The sequence below is a fragment of the Scyliorhinus canicula genome, chromosome 1 (assembly GCF_902713615.1).
Source record: "Scyliorhinus canicula chromosome 1, sScyCan1.1, whole genome shotgun sequence".
Taxonomy (NCBI): domain Eukaryota; kingdom Metazoa; phylum Chordata; class Chondrichthyes; order Carcharhiniformes; family Scyliorhinidae; genus Scyliorhinus; species Scyliorhinus canicula.
The window spans coordinates 185,230,111-185,250,877 of NC_052146.1; the positions used below are offsets into that span (position 1 = coordinate 185,230,111).

General features: G+C 46.0%; 1 pseudogene; it reads left to right on the forward strand.

The window, feature by feature from the left end:
* Positions 1-20,767, forward strand: part of LOC119970133 — a 397,883-nt pseudogene that overhangs the window by 320,104 nt on the left and 57,012 nt on the right.

Genomic DNA, 20,767 nt, shown 5'->3' on the forward strand with positions numbered 1-20,767 from the left:
GGCCATGTCGGTAACCCAAGTCTCTACACTTGGGGGCTTTCAGTCCCTCCACATTAATAAAATCCGTCTCCGGGCTACCAGGGAGGCAAAGGCCAAGACGTCAGCCTCTTTCGCCCCCTGAATTCCCGGGTCTTCTTACACTGCAAAGATCGCTATCTCTGGACTCGGCACCACCCGTGTGTTAAGCACCTTGGACATTGCCCTCGCGAACCCCTGCCAGAACCCTCTAAGCTCCGGGCATGCCCAAAACATGTGGACATGGTTTGCAGGGCTGCCCTTGCACCTCACACAACTGTCTTCTACCCCAAAAAACTTGCTCATTAGGGCTGCACGGTGGCCTAGTGGTTAGCACAGCTGCCTCACGGGCGCTGAGGTCCCAGGTTCGATCCCGGCTCTGGGTCACTGTCCGTGTGGAGTTTGCACATTCTCCCCATTTCTGCGTGGGTTTCACCCCCACAACCCAAAAATGTGCAGAGCAGGTGGATTGGTCACACTAAATTGACCCTTAATTGGAAAAAATAATTGGGTAATCTAAATTTATAAAACTTGCTCATTCTCGCTGCCGTCATGTGTGGACCACCTTAAATTGAATTAGACTGAGCCTGGCACATGATGATGAGGAATTAACCCTGTCCAGGACCTCTGCCCACAGACCCGCTTCCAACTCTTCACCTAGCTCCTCCCCCCCACTTGCCCTTGAGCTCCTCCACCGGGGTTTCCTCCGCCTCCTGTAGTTCCTGGTAGTAATCCGACACCCTCCCCTCCCCCACCCAGGTGCCAGAGACCACCCTGTCCTCTATCATCAATGGCGGCAGTGTCGGAAAGACGACTATCTGTTTTTTCAGGAAGGCTCGTACTTGCAGATATTTAAAGGCGTTTCCTGACAGCAGATAAAATTTGTCCTCTAGCACCTTCAAACTGGGAAAGCTTCTGTCTCTGAACAGATCTCCCATCCTTCTGATTCCTGCGCTCTGCCCCCCCCCCCCCCCCCCCCCCGGATCCAAGACCATGTTACCCTCCTTATTCTTTACTCCCCCGATTTCCCTGGCCGCCTCCCTCTTTTGCAGTTGGTGTGCCAGCATTCTACTCGCTTCCTCCCCATACTCACAGACTGCCGCCTTTGCCTTCCTCAGCTGTGCTACCGCTTTCCCTATGGTCAGCAGTTCAAACTCCCTTGCATACTCCGCCGCTCCCTCAGTAGCCCCGCCTCGGGGGGCCTCCGCGTATCTCCTGTCCCCTCAGAGTATCTCCTCCACCAGTCTCTCCCTCTCCGTTCTTTCTCTCTTTTCCCTATGGGATCGAATTGAGATGAGTTCCCCTCTGACAACTGCCTTCAGAGCCTCCCAGACCGTTGCCGCTGCTACCTCACCCGTATCATTTGTTTTCAGGTAATCCTGGATGTTCCTGCTAGTCCGCCCGCAAACCTCTTCGTCCGCCAGCAGCACCACATCCAGTCTCCAGAGTGTGCGCTGCCCTCTCTCCTCACTAAGCCGCCGGTCCACCCACTGCAGGGCATGGTCCAAGGCTGTGATTGCTGAGTATTCTGTCCCCGCCACCTTTGGGATTAACGCCCTGCTCAAGACAAAGAAGTCTATGCGGGAATAAACCTTATGAACATGGGAGAAAAAAGAGAACTCCTTCGCTCTTGGCCGCGCAAACCTCCATAGATCCACCACCCCCACCCCCCCCCCCCCCCCCCCCCCACCCCCCCCACCCCCCTATCTGCTCCATAAAACCCTTCAGTTCCTTAGCCACTGCTGGTCGATTCCCTGTCCTGGACTTCGACCGGTCCACCTCGGGGTCGATGACTGTGTTAATGTCTCCCCCCCCCCCCCCATGATCAGGTGGTGTGACTCTAAATCCGGGATTTTGCCTAGCATGCGTCTCATAAATTCCACATCATCCCAATTCGGAGCATGGATATTCACAAACACCACCCGGACCCCCTCCCACTTTCCATTCACCATTATGTACCTGCCCCCCTTATCTGCCACAATTCTCCCAGCCTCGAATGCCCCACCCTTACTGATCAGAATTGCTACCCCCCTGGTCTTCGAATCCAGCCCTGAATGGAACACCTGGCCTACCCATCCCTTTCTCAATCTCGTGTGATCTGCAAGCTTTAAATGTGTCTCCTGAAGCATTGCTACATCTGCCTTTAACCCCTTCAGATGCGCGAACACGCGCGCTCTTTTGACCGGCCCATTCAAACTCCTCACATTCCACGTGATCAGCCTGGATGGGGGGATAACCCCCCCCCCCCCCCCCTGCTGACTAGCCATCTCCCTTTCTTGGCCAACCTCGAGCCCGCGCCCTTCGCTTCCTCGAGCGCCCCCACAGGGAGCCGCCGCCCCCGACCCTCAATTGGTACCCCGAAATTGATACCTCCTCTGTTAGCAAAGCAGCATTCCGCCCCATGACCCAAAAACCCCCGCCAAGCACCAGCTGGGCACTTGCTCACCACCCACTATGCTCCCGAGAGTCAGCTGACACTGGCAGTTCCCGCCCCTGGCGCCGATCAGACTGTCGCCTCATTGTCCGGACCCTTCTCCCCACGTGAATAAACCAATGAAACTACCTCTCCAGCCCCAGTGAGTAAATAGTAATGCGAAACAAAAAAAAAAGACACTAACATTGCCCCGTGAGGAGACACTTGTTGAACCAAGGCTCCAACTTCCCGAAAATTTGCACTAAGTACAAGGCCCCCTCCCCCCTCCGTATCTCAACTTTGCCGAAAACACTGCGCCCTCCAGCCACCACCACAGCCCTTACACGTACCCAATATTGTATAGAATCTTATATTAGAAACTGTACGTGTTACCCAGCCCCACCGCTGCATTCCACCAAAGCTTAGCCGTCCTTTAATTCAAGTCCAGCTTTTCTTGTTTGACGAATGACCACGCCTCGTCCGGCATCTCAAAATAGTGATGCCGTTCCTTGTACGTGACCCATAGCCTCACTGGGTGTAGCATCCCAAATTTCACGCCCTTGCTGAAGAGGGTCGCCTTCACCCGGTTCAATCCAGCACGCCTCTTGGCCAGCTCCACACCCAGGTCCTGGTAGATGCGTATCACGCTGTTCTCCCACCTGCTGCTCCGTTCTTTTTTTGCCCACCGCAAGACAAGTTCCTCGTGCGAGAAGCGATGAAATCTCACCACCATGGCCCTCGGCGGTTCATTCGCCTTGGGCTTCCTTGCGAGGGCTCTGTGCGCCCCGTCCAGCTCCAGGGGTCAAGGGAATACCCCCGTTCCTATCAGCGTCTCCAGCATCATGGACTCATGCTCCCGCATCCGACCCCTCCACACCTTCGGGGAGACCCACAATTCTCAAGTTCTGTCTCCTGGACCTGTTTTTTAGGTCCTCCATCCTGCGCCTCCAACTTAAGGGCCAATGCGACCAACTCATCCTCATGGTCGGATAGCTTTTCTCCATCTCCTTAATCGCTTTCCCTTGTGTTGCCTGAGTTGCGATCATTTGGTTGATTGATGCCTTCATCGGGGCCAGCATGTCCTTTTTAAGATCAGCAAAGCAGCCCCAAAGGAACTCCTGTTGCTCCTGTGCCCACTGCGCCCATGCACCCTGGTCTATACCAGCCGCTATGCCATGCCTCGGCGCCCGCTCCTCACTCTCCCGTCTGTTGGGACTTAAATGCTTCACCCGACCACTCCTGGTCCAGCTATTCATACAACAGAGAGGGAATCCTTTTGGCAGTGTTCACTTCATCAATCTGCCTCAAAAAGTCTGTGGAAACTCCTGAAAAAGGTCCAAGAGTCCGTTCCGGATGGGAGCTGCCGAATGTAGAATTCAGCTTTAATTAAGGCCCTCAAGTCAGCTTGAAGCCTTTAAGCTCGCCTTCCCCGCCTGCATGTTGGAAGAGGCTTTTGTCTTTACTGCAGCTCCAGCCAAATCTTTCACTGTTTCTGCCGGGTCTGGTAATCAAGAGACTTACCATTCCTGGGGGAAAGTACTCCTCCAACATTCACCTGCATCTTTTCATCAAAATTCCACCCCGTATTGATTAAAAAAGAGCTCTTTTCTGTAACCTTGGGCAGCAGCTGCCTTGTGTGTGACCACTTACTCCATGGTCCACACCAGAAGAAGGGCTGATCTGTTTCTCATCCCCATTCTCCTACCTTCTCCCGTACCTCCTGGTCCCCTTATTAATCAAAAACGTATCTACCACCGTCTTAAAGACACTCAGTGACTTGGCCTCCACAGCCTTCTGCAGCAATGAGTTCCACAGATTCACCACTCTCTGGCTGAAGAAGTTCCTCAGCATCTCAGTTTGAAAGGAACGTCCCTTCAGCCTGAGGCTGTGCCTTTGGGTTCTAGTCTCTCCTACCAATGGAAACATCTGTTCCACGTCCACTCTACGTAGGCCTCTCAGTATTCTGTAGGTTTCAATGAGATCCCTCCCTCTGCCTTCTAAAATATATTGAGAACCAGAGTCCTCACCTGTTCCTCCTATGACAAGCCCTTTATTCTTGTGAACTTCCTCTGCACCAAATCGTTCCTTAGATACGGGGCCCGAAACTGCTCACAATATTCCACACTGGGTCTGACTTGAGCCTTTTACAGCCTCAGCAGTGCATCCCTGCTCTTGTATTCTAACTGTCATGGAATGAATGCTAACATTGCATTTGCCTTATCAACTGCCAACTGAAACTGCATGTTAACCTTAAGAGAATCGTCAACTAGGATTCCTAAGTCCCTTACTGCTTCAGATTTCCTCATTTAACCTAAGCCTCAATTTTTCCATCTGCCACTTCTTTGTCCACTCTCCTAGCCTGTCCAAGTCCTTCTGCAGCTCCCCACTTCCTCAACACTGCCTGTCCCTCTACATACCTTTGTATAGTCTGCAAATGTAACAACAATGCTCTCAGTTCCTTCTTCCACATTGTTAATGTATATCGTGAACAGTTGAGGTCCCAACACTGACCTCTGCGGAACACCACTAGTCACCGGCTGCCATCTTGAAAAAGACCCCTTTATCCCCACTCTGCCTTCTGCCAGTCAGCCAATTCTCTGTACATGTCAGTACCATGCCCCTAACACCATGGGCTCTTATCTTATTTAGCAGCCTCCTACATGGCGCCTTGTCAAAGGCCTTCTGGAAATCCAAATAGATTACGCCAATTGGCTTTCCTTTGTCTTACTTCCTCGTTACCTCTTCAAAGAATTCTAACAGATTGTCAGGCATGACCTCCCCTTGACGAAGCCATGCTGACTTAGCCCTATTTTGCTATGCACCTCCAAGTACCCTGCAATCTCATCTTAATAATGGACCCTAAAATCTTACCAATGACCAAAGTCAGACTAACCGGCCTATAATTTCTCGTCTTCTGCCTCCCTTAAACAAGGGTGTTACAGTAGCCATTTTCCAGTCCTCTGGGACCGTTCCTGCCTCCAGTGATTCCTGAAAGATCACCACCAATGCCTCCATAATCTCCTCAGCTATCTCTTTTAGGACCTGGGATGTAGTCTATCTGGTCCAGGTGACTTATCCACCTTCAGACCTTTCAGTTTTCCCAGCACTATCTCCTTTGTGATGGGCACTATACTCCCCTCTGTCTCCTGACTCTCTTGACGTTCAGGTATGCCACTGGTGTCTTCCACCCTGAAGACTGAGGCAAAGTACCTATTCAGTTCCTCTGCCATTTCTTTGTTCCCCATTACTACTTCTCCACCCTTATTTTCCAGTGGTTCAATGTCCATTCTTGCCTCTGTCTTACCTTTTATATCAGAAAAATCTCTTGCAACCTTCTTTTATATTACTAGCTAGCTTACACTCATCTTTCATCTTCTCCCCCTTATTGCTTTTTTAGTTGTCCTCTGCTTACTTTTAAAGGCTTCCCAATCCTCTGGCTTCCCACTAATCCTTGCCACATTGTATGCTTTTTCTTTAGCTTTTATGCTGTCCCTGACTTCCCTTATTAGCCATGGTTGCCTTGTCCTCCCCTTAGCATGTTTCCTCTTCCTTGGGATGAATTTCTGTTGTGTTCTCTTGAAAACCCCCAAAAATCTCCTGGCATTGCTGTTCCACAGTCTTCCCTGCTAGGCTCCGCTTCTGATCAACACTGCCCATCTCCTCCCTCATGTCTTTGTGTTTACCTTTATTAAATTGTAAAACCATTACATCTGATTCCAGCTTCTCCCTCTCAAACTGCAGGGTGAATTCTATGATGTTGTGATCACTGCCACCTAAGGGTTCCTTCATCTTAAGTTCCTTAATCATATCTGCCTCATATTGCCTGTTCCCTAGTGGGCTCTACACAAGCTGCTCCAAAGAGAAACATATTTTGGACATTCCCCAAATTCCTTTATAAAAGCAAATTACTGCGGATGCTAGAATCTGAAACAAAAGCAGAATATGTTGGACAATCGCAGCAGGTCTGTCAGCATCTGTGGAGAGAGAAGGGAGCTAATGTTTTGAGTCTGGATGACACTGTGTCAAAGCTCTGACAAAGCTTTGACAAGGAGTAACCCAGACTCAAAATGTTAACTCCCTTCCCTCTGCATAAATGCTGTCAGACCTGCTGTGATTGTCCAACATTTTCTGTTTTTGTGCCGCAAATTCCTTTTCTTGGGATCTGCTACCACCTGATTGTCCCAGTCCACCTGCTTATTAAAGTCCCCCGTGATTATTGTAATATTGCTTTTCTTATATGCCCTTTCTATCTCCTATTATATTTTCTACCCCACATACTGACTACTGTTAAGGGATCTGTAAAAAAACTTCCATCCAGGGCCTTTTTTCCTTTGCAATTCCTCAACACTGTTCACACGGCGAGCTTCCCGCTGCTCAGCCCGGCAAGGCCGGAACGCTATTCAACATTAATTGGTCAACTTATCGAGGCCCCACTGGCTTCACGCCGCAAATAAAGGCATGGCAGACAATTCGGCAGCACCCCCCCGCCCCGCTAATAAGGTCGAGCAGCACTTGCACAGTCAGCCCCACTCAGCTGACAGCCATGGTGCCGAGAAGACCGGTCCTAAGATTTGGAGTTGTGAGCCTGGGGAGACTCTTGGATGCGGTGGAGTCCTGGAAGGGTGTCCTGTTCCCCTGAGGGTCCTGGAGGGTGATCCACAGGGCAGCCAGTGCCACATGGGATGAAGTGGCAGTAGCCGTCAGCTCGGGAAGCGTGACCGGGACTGGCCTCCAATGTCACAAGAAGGCCAATGACCTACACTGGGCAGCACAGGTGAGTTGACAACAATGCCCCCCCCCCCCCCCCCACCCCCCCGTGACCTTTCCGCCCTCACGCAAGCATCCCCCCCCCCCCCCCCCCCCCATGCGGCCCTCAACCCTCCCTTGACCCCGTCTCCCTTAAAATCCCCCCAGCCCGGACTTCAGACCCACCACCACCTCCACCGCTGTGAATCACACGTGTGGCTAACGGTGTCCTTTCTGTGTCTCCGCAAGAGAAGCTCTCCCACAATTGCCGGGAATGGGCCCAGACTGGCGGAGGAGTGCTGGACGTAAGGATCCTCATGATCTTTGAGGAGTGGGTCCTGGAGGTGACTGGGGTGGTGGAAGACAGAGTGCTCACCAATATGGAGGTTGGCACATGCCACAATGGTCAGGATCCACCGGGCCCCACTCGGAGGACCCGTCAAACGTGTTTTTATTGCCATACCGACTGGCCCATCCCTCCCAATGACCACATGTCCATTCTCCCACAGGTCCTCCAGCCGACGACCAGCCCACCCTACCCTGCCTCCCATGAGACCACCTCAGAGGAGAGCTCTGAGGATGCCACGATCGACGCATCACAGCTGTCATCCCTATCCTCCACCTGCGCAGATGCACACATCTTGTTGGGAAATGTTAGTGGTCAGGCTTCTGGGGCACAATCTGGTGAGCACCACACAGTTGTTGATGTGCATCAGGTGAAGGCAGGAATGTCCAGGCGAGACGGTAGTCGAAGGTCTGTTGGATCCCAGGTTCCAGCTCAGTCCCAGCCAGATGTTGAGCATATTGAACAGATATACCTGGAGATGTTGGGTATCAGCCGAGGGAGATGACAGCGAATCTGGAGGAATCCCAGAGGATATGGGCACAGGAGATGTCGCCAGCAATGCGTGGAACTGAGGCTGACACTGCTAGGGTGGCGACTGCAGTGGAGAGCCTGGTGCATGACGTTGGCAGCACTAGTGGAGGTGTCCAAGGCGTGGTGCAGTTGGTAACAGCCACAGCTGAGGGCCTCGGCAGAATGTTCGACTTGCTGGGGGACGTGACCCAGTACCACGCTGACCTTGATGAGATGCTGTGGACATGTCCCGCTCTCAGATGGGAATGGCTGAGGCACTGTGGAGCTTGTCCCAGTCACAGGAGGGCATTGCCGAGTCACTGCAGAGCATGTTCCTGTCACTGAGGCGCATCACCGAGGGTGTCGACACAATGGTGCAGACATCGGGGAGCCACCAGGGGTGGCAGGGCCTGATGACGCGGGGGCAGTTGGGGTTCTAACCAGCTGCCCTTCTGTCCCGAGGAGAGCCCTGGGTCCCTACGGGCACAGAGCAGGAGGAGAGGGTTCTGGGTGCCAACCTAGACCCGTCCCATGGAGTGGGGTTGGTGGCCACCAGCTCCCCCGAGTTCCACCCTGCATCTCGAAGTCAGCACACGGGACAGGACGGTACGGCTGTGCATGTGCCACCGACAAATGCGCCAGCCCTAGAGCGTCTAGAGGACGCCCGCTTGGGGCATCGAAGGCCACTGGGTGTGGTAAGCAGCTGGTATCCATATACAATGTGCATCCTGGGGACACACCTAGACAGAGCTGTCGATCAAGAAAAGCTAAGCACGTTGAGGATCACTGTGGCACTGGGGGAGGGGAGGGTGGTAGGGGGTGGTGGAGAGAGTGGGGTGGAACCATCGGGCTAGTGGGGCATCGTTGGACACCTGTGACACATTAAAAACCCTTGACCTCAACCAGTATGCCGCCTCTCACTTCCGCAATGCGGGCCGACCTCCGAACCCTTGGCATCTCGGTAGCACGGTTGTTAGCACAGTTGCTTCACAGCTCCGGGGTCCCAGGTTCGATTCCCTGTGTTTGTGCGGAGTCTGCACATTCTTCCCGTGTCTGCGTGGGTTTCCTCCGGGTGCTCCGGTTTCCTCCCACAGTCCAAAGATGTGCAGGTTAGGTGGATTTGCCATTCTAAATTGCCCTTTGTGTCCAAAAGGTTTGGGTGGGATTACTGGGTTATGGTGATAGGATGGTCTTGGGGTCTTGGCCCAGTATCCTAGCCATTGTTGGTGTCTGGTCTGGGATCATAATACAGCACAGAAAGAAAATTGTGTCTGCGGCGGCTATTAAGCACCTATCTATTTTCTACAATCAAAAAAGTCTGATGAAGAAACCGTGTGATTGAACACATTTGGCACCCATGTCTGGCAACAAGTCTGTTCCATTCTGATTCCAGAGGTATAGCAGCGAGCCAGTAAACAAACACACACTCTACTGATGTTCTGTTTTCTAAACAATTTGGGAATTTTCATCCTGTGGCGAAACTCCTTCCTACTTCATCACAAATTATTTAGTTTACCTTGGACATTGGCTATCAGCTATTCTTGTCAGTGATGCATGATCTTTCATGTTTGGGGAAGGAATTAATACTTGCTCATTCCCTGGCATGTTAAGAAAGTCCATTTATAGTTGCAATGCAATTATTGTACACCTACTTGACAATTAGAAACTAACGGTCTCCATATTTCAGAGCCTCTAGTTTCTTGCCATAAAAATCTAATTTAGAATCAGTAGGGTATTTTACATTTTAAGACACCATATTAGGCTTTTTCAGGACTTGTTTGTCCCTCACTTTCAGTGAATTGTACTTCAGGACCAACTTTTTCATTTTGAAAAGCTGTAAATATCAGCAGAACGTTGCATGTATGTATTGTGTCTGATGATGGTAGTCATTTTGTTGCACTAAAACTGAATCTACTCTCAAGCTTTCTCTATTTATATTACCCAGTGAAATCACCTATGTCTCATGAGTCAATTTTGCCCTGGCTTTCATAAGTGAAGCCCATCAGGATTTTTGTTGCATCCTTCATCATCCATGGCTTAGTATGGGTGGTTACTGTTACTAGCAGTCTGGAGACCTGTGCAGAGTACTTGGACCTGGAACTTTGAGCCCCTCAATCTGTTTGTTCAAACTTCAAGTATTCCATTTGGCCTTGTGGGACATTAAGACTGGGATCTGTTACAATTACTTGATTCAACTTCATAATCAGGAAACAACTTACTTGTGCATGGTTCTTCATACAAAAAGAAGACATCTTATATTGTGATTAACTACAGAATGACCCACAGCAATGATGCATCACTCTTAGTTTTGCACTATAGGTTTGTTGTAGATTATGGAGTGTGACTTTGACAGCTTACTGTGTCAGTGTTATCTTTTGATACATAAATGTCTCAAAAGTATTACAATCAAAGATTCTATGGGTGTGCTAATATTTTAAACTGCCAAAATGTGAATCTTATCACGTTCTTAGCCAGTTAAATACAATAATGCACAGAATAAGTTTACACAGCCAACTGAGCATTGAATGGTAATAATGTGAGAGCTGGTTAATGTTTTCCCCCAATTTTTTTTAAACTTTTGTTTTATTGCATCCTTTCAAGAGTTCTGAATGTATGTCGACACTGGGTGGAACATCATTTCTATGACTTTGAAAGAGATACAGAGTTATTATATCAATTAGAAGAATTCATTGGGACAGTTAGAGGTGAGGAGCCCTGAACTACAGAAAATTTGCAACTTTAAATGTGCAAAAGCTGCAGTGTTTTATTAATGGAGTGTGTTTTAAGTAACTTAAATACTGTTTTATGATGCAGGTAAAGCCATGAAGAAATGGGTTGAATCTATCAGTAAAATCATCCTAAGGAAAAAGCAGGCACAAGCAAATGGACCATCGCATGCTATCACATTTGAAAGTTTGCCCCCTTCTATAGAATGGCACATAAGTAGAATTGGTCAAGTTGAAGCATTTGACCTGCTAACTTTGCATCCAATAGAAATTGCACGACAGCTAACTTTATTAGAATCTGATCTTTACAGGTAATGATTTTACTGGCATGAATGCCCTGTGTTAAGCAGTAATAAACCATTTGTTAGGAACTAATAAGCTTTAATGAAGGCCCGCCTTGTCTACCTTGTCCCTCGCCTGAGGTGTGGTGATCCTCAGGTTAAATCACCACCAGTCAGCTCTCCCCTCAAAGTGCTTTATCACTTTCCAAAGACAATCATTGATGACTTAGTCAAGCATTAAAGCTTTAACCAACTTGTCTCTGGTCGAGGTATTTGTTTAAGAAATTCCTTATGCAGTTCATAGAATTGTAGAATCTCTACAGTGCAGAAAGAAGCCATTTGGCCCATCGAGTCTCTGAAAGAGCATCCTACCTCGGCCCAATTCCCTGCCCTATCCCCGGAAGTCCACCTAGCCTCTGGACACTCAGGGGCAATTTAGCATGGCCAATCCACCTAACCCGCAGATCTTTGGATTGTGGGAGAAAACTGGAGCGCCCAAAGGAAACCCACGCAGACATGGGGAAAATGGACAAACGTCACACACAGGTAGTCATCCGAGGTCGGAATCAAAGCCAGGTCCCTGGCGCTGTAAGGCACCAGTGCTAACGACTGTCCCACCGTGTTGCCCTAGTTGCTTTAAGCAGTGAAAATGCTTTTTTGGAAGATTTATCAAACAAAATTATCTGATAAAGTTTGAACTGCTAATTAATATTTGAAGTTTAATGACATGGTGGTAGTTTTCAAATTATGTTTCCAGGAAACTTGATAGGTTTTACTTAAGTATAGAAATGATTCATGCTTTTGTTATATCTGGATTTTAGAGCTGTCCAGCCTTCAGAACTAGTAGGAAGTGTATGGACAAAAGACGACAAAGAAATTAATTCTTCAAACCTCCTCAAGATGATACGACACACTACTAATCTCACTTTGTGGTTTGAAAAGTAAGGAATATATGTGTATTAACACAGTTGATCTTTATTTTGTGTGAGTATCATGAATGGAGGGGATACCTCAGATGAAGTAAAATTTGAGATTATGGCTGGATAATGTGACACTGTTTATGTTACTACTTAATATTAAGACCAAATTTGACTGAGAATTTTGTTTACTGAAAAGTCAATGCAACCTTCCTTTTGTTGATTAGGAGGCTGCCTGGCTTCAGTGCATGGTAGAAAGGCAAAATGGGTAAACTATTTTGAAATATGTATAAGTCTTAATTTAGTTAGTGCTGTGTAAGTATTAAACAGTAACATATTATGTTTGTTTCCAAAAACCTGATTCTAAACCTGATATTTTCACAGTAACTTTATTGCAGTATTAATGTAAGCCTACTTGTGACAATAAAGATTATTAATATTATTTTCATTAAAATATTATTGTCGCTTGGTAGTAGGAACTTTAATTTTGCTTAAAAGAGAGACATATTTCCAAACCTGTTGTCTTAAACTCATCAGGACAAATGCAAGAATGCCAAAGCTTCAGCAACATGTCTCTCTTCACCAATATTCAAGAAAAATAAGTTATCGTTAATATTAATATCTAAAGTATTTTCAATGCTTCACTTTTAATGATGTTCAAGGTACATTGGATGTTCTGTTTGCACAGAATATAATTATGTTGCTTGAAAGAAATTTGTAGTGAAGTTATTCTGAAAGTTTTGGCTGCACATTTCAGATGGTATTTTCTTAAAATCTTTAATAGCTTCATTGTTTTCCAACAATTATTTTTCAATCATATGCTGTATGACTTTAAAATAAACCAGTTTTTAGCCTTCCTGTGACATTAAGCAGATGGTCAAAGTTATAACAACATCCAAGCTGTAAATAAGTGTTGCTTCAAGCTCTCCCTTGTATTTACTCAGACTGTAATATACATAAGTGATAAGTTCATTCATCTTTTAATTTTCAGATGCATAGTAGAAACTGAAAACTTAGAGGAAAGAATAGCCGTTGTCAGTCGAATAATTGAGATTCTGCAGGTTTTCCAAGAACTAAACAATTTTAACGGAGTTTTGGAGGTGGTCAGTGCCATGAATTCATCTCCTGTTTATAGACTGGATCACACATTTGAGGTATGTGGTTGAACCAGATGCACAGAATTGCTTGAAGAATAGCAAACTTTAGTGTCATGACCATGTAAGAAGCGTTTCCTCAAAGTGGCCCATGAGCTAAGAATTTGTGTGTGTTTATATGTTAGCCCCCTTTTAAATTGCAAGTCATTCAATTTAAAAATAACCAACAGCAAAGCTTTAGTCTTAAACAAAATAAAGGTTAGTTTATTACAAAACACTGCTGTAAGTTATTTAATTAAAAATAAGAAAGTTGCTAACTGAATACATAGATTAAAGATGGCTGAGGATAAAAGATACTTATAAATGTGAAATTGAAATTCAGATCAGCCCTTTAAGATGTTATTGCAGATCTGTGGCTTGTAATTGAAGGGTTGGTTGCCTGAAGTGAAGGGTTGAAGTTGAAGAGTTATGTTCAGCAGCTGCGATGGCGCCTGTAGTCAGATCATTGAAGTTGTGGACCAAACAGTTCTGTGGTTCCAGCACTTTGATTGCCGTGACACTTCATAACGGAACAGAAGCAGGGCAGCACGGTGGCCTAGTGGTTAGCACAACCGCCTCACGGCGCTGAGGTCCCAGGTTCGATCCCGGCTCTGGGTCACTGTCCGTGTGGAGTTTGCACATTCTCCCCGTGTCTGCGTGGGTTTCGCCCCCACAACCCAAAAATGTGCACATTAGGTGGATTGGCCACGCTAAATTGCCCCTTAATTGGAAAAAATAATTGGGTAATCTAAATTTAAAAAAAAAAAACGGAACAGAAGTTGAGTTATGGAGCGGCACGATGGCTCAGTGGTTAGTACTGCTGCCTACGGCGCTGATGATCCGGGTTTGAACTCGGCCCTGAGTCACTGTCTGTGTGGAATTTGCACATTCTCCCCGGGTTTGTGTGAGTTTCACCCAACAACCCAAAGATGTGCAGGTTAGGTGGATTGGCCACCTAAATTGCCCTTAATTGGAAAAAACATTTAGTACTCTAATTTTTTTTTTAAAAAGTTGTTGATTTATGAATACCCTCTTCGCCCTCCCATGGAGAAGAGCTGTCTCGGATGATGGCTCTCCTTGTTCTTTCTCTGCATTACAGGCTGTTCTCAGCTGGCCTTTATACATTCCAAAACTCAACATGGCTGTTATCCCAAACTGTCAAATCATGCTTTCATTTTAGGTATTACATTGCTCCAGGTCTGGGGTATAGTCCCATCCGTTGTCTTTCAGCTGATATAATTAATCTTTTTAAAAAAACTCATCCATTAATTTTAATGGCTCCCATTCTTCCAGGTTGGGTGGGATATGAAATAATTATTTACACCTCCAGGGAAACCATTATCAATGAATTTCTATTTACACTTGTGAAAATGCATTGAATTTTCAACGGTCCTCACATGCCTGGGTAAGTTTATTTGCAATTCACTTGGAGCCTTCTGGAAGCTTGACAACATTGTGGTTGCAAAGAGGTCAGGTGACTTTTGGCAGCAATTTTTATGGTTCCTCGTGTCCATTTAAAAGAAAGATTTGCTTTTTTTTACCAAATATATAATTACATCTTTGTGACATACTAAATTAAAAGAAGGATAGAAGAAAGTAATATTGTCATTTCAGTTGCTCCTGCTTATGACCAGCACTCAGATATTGCCCTTCCCATATTTTCCCTTGTGAACAAACACATTTCTACACTGAGAGAAAATAGAGTGCAAGTATTGGCATATTACTTAACATGTGGGGAGTTTCAAACAAAATACAGCAGCTGAAAGTGAACATTCCTAATTGTTAGATTATGGTGCATTTAGTGTGTAGAATACCGTACACAGAATGGAAATTAGCTATAATGAATAATAATCCTTTATTCAGAGAATACAGTTAATAGTCTAGTTAATTGTTTATGTTGTACTGTCCGTGTGGAGTTTGCACATTCTCCCCGTGCTTGCATGGGTTTCGCCCCCACAACCCAAAGATGTGCAGTGTAGGTGGATTGGCCATGCTAAATTGCCCCTTAATTGTAAAAAATGAATTGGGTACTCTAATTTTTTTTTTAAATTGTGTATGTTGTTGTGACCGCAACAGCAGAAAATGTTTATTTCTTCTCTGGAACTGGACAAGAACAATCGATTGCAGGAGGGTAATAGAGGAGGCGGAGTGGGTAGTGAGGCTTCATAAACACCCACTGGATGTCGCAAAACCTGAATAAGAACCAATTGGTTCTGCATTCACACCAAACCGTGCCGCGGCAGCATCTGCCTGAGTGGGAGGCCCCGAATTACCAGCCGCAATCTTTATAGGGGGCACGGTCAGCAGGACGCATGTGCGGTCATCCTGCTCCTGCAGAAGTTCAGGAAGAAGGCTGATCAACACAACTAGGGATTGACAATATCTGCTGCTCTTGTTAGTGACACCCAAATCCCAAGATTGAAGAAACAAACACTCTTAAATTGAATGGACAGTATCCGTTTACCTGGTCTCTCGCAGAATCTATCTCCCTTGACAGTCTCACACTGGAAATTGTTATTCAAAGGTCGAGGCACCATCTATTGAGTGACAAACAGAGCTAGGAGAAGCAGGTGTCTGATCTGCCGTCAGACTGCAGGAAAACTCTCAACAGCAGTGGCTGACAAATGGTGGTCACAGTTCGCACGGTAGCACAGTGGATAGCACTGTTGCTTCACAGCACCAGGGACCCGGGTTCAATTCACGGTTTGGGTCACTGTCTGTGCGGAGTCTGCACGTTCTCCCCGTGTCTGCGTGGATTTCCTCCAGGTGCCCCGGTTTCAACCCACAAGTTCCTAAAGACGGGGTTGTTCGGTGAATTGGACCTTCTGAATTCTCCTTCCGTGCCCCTAAATGGGCGACAGAGTGTGGCGACTAGCGGATTTTCACAGTAAAGTCATTGCAGTGTTAATGTAAGCCTACTTGTGACACTAATAAAGATTATTGTTATTAGGGTGGCACAGTGGTTAGCAATGCTGCCTCAAGGCACCGGGGACCCGGGTTCGATCCCAGCCCAAGGTTACTGTCCATGTAGAGTTTGCACATTCTCCCGTGTCTGCGTGGGTCTCACCCCCACAACGCAAAGATTTGTTTTTTATAAATTTAGTGTACCCAATTAATTTTTTTCCAATTAAGGGGCAATTTAGCATGGCCCATCCACCTAGCCTGCGCGTCTTCGGGTTGTGGGGGCGAAACCCACGCAAACACGGGGAGAATGTGCAAACAGACAGTGACCCAGAGCCGGGATCGAACCTGGGACCTTGGCGCCATGAGGCTGCAGGGCTAACCCACTGCGCCACCTTGCTCCCCCCCCACAACCCAAAGATGTGCAGGGTAGGTGGATTGGCCACACTGAATTGCCGCTTAATTGGGGGGTGAAAAGAATTGGGCACTCTAAATTTATTTTCGAAATTGTGTATCTTGTTTTAGCTGTGTTTTTCAGCATTACAATGTCATAGGGAATATCATAGAAAATATGGTTTGAATTTTGCAATGTTAACCTGAGCTTTGCTGAATTTTTATGCAGCCTTTGATGGGTGTATGCAAACTCATGTTTCCCAGAAGGCAAGTTTCTAGTCTCAGCCATAGAACATGCTAACCAAAAAGTTCAAACTTATTTTTATTATTCCAGTTATCCTAATAATCTAAAAATATAAATGATAGCAAAAACAGTTCACAAGCTTTTCATCAACAATAATAAATCTGCTTAAAACAGGTCAGGTTTTGTAAGTATTTTGGAATCCTGTAAAGAATCTACTGCAGCGACTTACAATTATAAAACACTAGTAACTTAAAGAAATGTCCGAATGTGTTTCAAGAGTGTTATCAAATATGATTTGACATTGTCACATAAGATGATTAGGAGAGAAGCTTGGTCAAAGAGATTTATTTTAAGGGCCTTAAAGGAGCAGAGTCAGGCAGAGAGGTTTATGGAGATATTTCCAGACAGCTGAAGGCACAAGGAAATCATGGATGAAAAGAGCTCCGATTTGGAGGTTTGTAAGGCTGGATGAGGTTACGGCATTAGCAAGGGGTGAGGCTATGGAGGGTTTGGAACAAAAAATTCAGAATTTAGAAGTCTTACTGAGTCTGGCAGCTAATGTAGGCAAACATGATGGGTGAACAGGACTTAGTACAAGTTAGAATATGTGCAGGCGAGTTTTGGATAAGTTCAAGTTTATGAAGGATCAAATGTGAGTTGGTGGCCAGGGAAACCTTTGAATTGTTGAGCCTGGGGGTAACAAGTGCACAACAAGATTGCTGAATAAAATTTATGTAGTGGATGTTGGATTCAGGAATATCAAAAGGAACTTTCTGAAGTACCTCACAAGTGACCGATGACCAAACTGAAAGTTAATGCACATTGATGCAAATATGATTGGAAAATGAAACAAAGTGAAGAAAAAGGATCTGGATGTGATAGGTGTCCAAACTGTGGTACATAATAAGTAAAAGTGCATTCAAACACAAGCAATCGAATTCAGAGTTTTTGAGATCTATTCTACTCTATATACCATTGAGCCAGCTTACATGCCATCTTTAGCATCACTTCAAAATGGGAAACCCCTTAGCAACATTATAAGTGCTATGTAACTTCAGCCCAAGTTATCCCATAAAACAAGAAGCAAAGGAAGTATTATTGGCCACTTAGAAAATTTTATAATCACACATTTAGAGTGTTGTTTACAGCTATGGTCACTGTACTTGAGATGAAATTGAAATGTGCCACAGTCCTAGAGGACGGACTATAGGCTGCACTCCCCTTTAAGAGAGAGCTGACTGGTGATGATTTAACATGAGGGTCATCACGCCTCAGGTGAGGGACAAGGTTGACAAGGCGGGGCGTTTGTGAATAAACTCAGTCAGTACGGGAATTGAATCCATGCTGCTAGCGTTGCTCCGCATCACGAACCAGTCGTTCAGCCAACTGAGCTACTTGTTCTTAAGATAAGAGGCAATGGAAAGAATTCGGGAACCACAACAAAATTAATTTAATTTGGCTGTGTGAAAAGGTAAAAATTAATTCCATATTTTTCAAAAATACTAGATTTAAGAAGAGGAGGAAAAGCTTTAAAATAACCAAGGGACTACATTTGAAGTAGATGGGTGTTTTGTACAAAGTCCGGATGGAAAACTAGAGGACATTATTATAAATTAAGTAGTTCTGTTTGGGGTGGGGTGTGTTTTCTTTGTTATGTATAAAATATTTTTTAAAACGTGATTATAAATTAAGATACCATAGGGGTGGCACAATGCCACCGTGGTTAGCACTGCTGCCTCACGGCGCTGAGAACCCGGGTTCAATCCCGATCTGGGTTACTGTCCGTGTGAAGTTTACATATTCTCCCTGTGCCTGAGTGGGTCTCACCCCCACAACCCAAAGATGTGCAGGGTGGGTGAATTGGCTACACTAAATTGCCCTTAATTGGAAAATAAAAATTGGGTACTCCAAATCTATTTTTTTTTAAAAGAAAAAAATTAAGATACCACAAGTTGACCATGGTTTAGCGAATAACTTCTTAATACTTGGTCATCAACGTATTGGATTCACCACGGCTTAGTACCATCAATAATCCATTGAAGCATTCAAAAAGTATTTGGATAAAGTTCAAATTCAGCATTGACCAGGTTTGTAGATTTGGGGTACAAAAATGAACAAGTTGATTAGGTCAAATGAATTTTTATCAATACTGCCTTCTAAATATACATTCTGCATTTCTTGCGTCCATAGCAAATAGCAAGTCGACAAAAGAAAATTTTAGAAGAGGCTCATGAATTGAGTGAAGATCACTATAAAAAGTATTTGGCTAAACTCCGATCCATCAACCCTCCATGTGTGCCTTTCTTTGGTAAGCTTTGTTATCCTTTTTCTGTGGTAACTGATGTTATGAAAAGTCGTTTTCATTGTTTGGTAACCAGCCGTACGTAAATAATAGGACATCAATATGTCACATGATTTTTGTGCATTGGTCGCCAGTTTCATTTTTATCCACTTGAATCCTTTATTCATTGCTATTTCTTTGTCCTAATTTGGATAGTTTGGAGACGTTTTCTGCTCAACCAGTACTGGATGTCGGTTAAACAGTCTGATCATTTAGCAAAAGTGGAGGATTTGAGAGAGGTAACAGTGAGGTGGAATTAGCTATCAACATACATGCAAAAACTAACGCTGCACTTTTAGATGATATTGCCGAGGTGCAGCAAGTGGATGGGAATTAGGAGGGGGCCAAGAATAAATTCTTGTAGGACACTGGAGGTAATGCTGCAGGAATGGGCAGAGAAGCCATTGTAAGTGATAATACTCTGGCTATGATTAGACTAGGTAGGATTATCTGGCTATGATTAGATAGATAGGAATGGATCCAGGCAAGTGCAGCCCCACCAAGTTGGAGGACTGGAGAGGTGCTGGGGTATGATGATGTGGTCAACTGTGAAAGGCTGCATACAGGTCGAAAAGGACCAGGAGGAATAATTTACCTTTGTTACAACCACAGAAGATGTCTTTTGTGACTTTGATGAGGTATGTTTCAGCACTGCAGTAGGGACAAAACCTGAATGGAGAGATTCGGTATGAAATTCCAGAAAAGATTAGCACAAATTTTGAAGACTGATAAGTTCACAGACTTTGGAAATCAAATGGATGTTGGAGATACGGCAGTAATTTTCCAGGATAAAGGGTTTAAAAGTTGTTTTTAAAAAGTTGTTTTTTGAGGACGGGGGTGATAACAGGAAACCTAAAGGACAGTGGTATATTGGGCACGATTGAACGGCCACGCTGTACCTGAAAAGCAGCGCAATGTGGCCATGAAGCGGAGAAACCCTGCTCCCGGGATCGACCCAGTTCGCAAGGTCTCACGAGACATTGCAATGTAAATCTTGCCCCTTGTGGACAGGATCACGTTTTGACAAATCTGCATATTAGAGCGAGACATAGAACATACAGTGCAGAAGGAGGCTATTCAGCCCATGAGTCTGCACCGACCCACTTAAGCCCTCACTTCCACCCAATCCCCGTAACCCAATAACCCCTCCTAACCTTTTTGATCACTAAGTGCAATTTAGCATTGCCAATCCACCTAACCTGCACGTCTTTGGACTGTGGGAGGAAACCGGAGCACCCGGAGGAAACCCACGCAGACACGGGAAGAATGTGCAGACTCCGCACAAACACAGGGAATCGAACCTGGGACCCCGGAGCTGTGAAGCAACTGTGCTAACCACCGTGCTACCGAGATGCCAAGGGTTCGGAGGTCGGCCCGCATTGCGGAAGTGAGAGGCGGCATACTGGTTGAGGTCAAGGGTTTTTAATGTGTCACAGGTGTCCAACGATGCCCCACTAGCCCGATGGTGCCACCCCACTCTCTCCACCACCCCCTACCACCCTCCCCTCCCCCAGTGCCACAGTGATCCTTAACGTGCTTAGCTTTTCTTGATCGACAGCTCTGTCTAGGTGTGTCCCCAGGATGCACATTGTAGATGGATACCACGGGGAGAACGTGCCGACTCCGCACAGACAGTGACCCAGCATGGAATTGAACCTGAGACCTTGGCGTTGTGAAGCCACAGTGCTATCCACTTGTGCTACCGTGCTGCCAGCTGGTCTCACTGTGATATGCAGTTTCCCGAGGCGTTGGGATCTATCCCCTGCACCTTGGAGACCTTGGATGAGCGCTGTTCAGTACT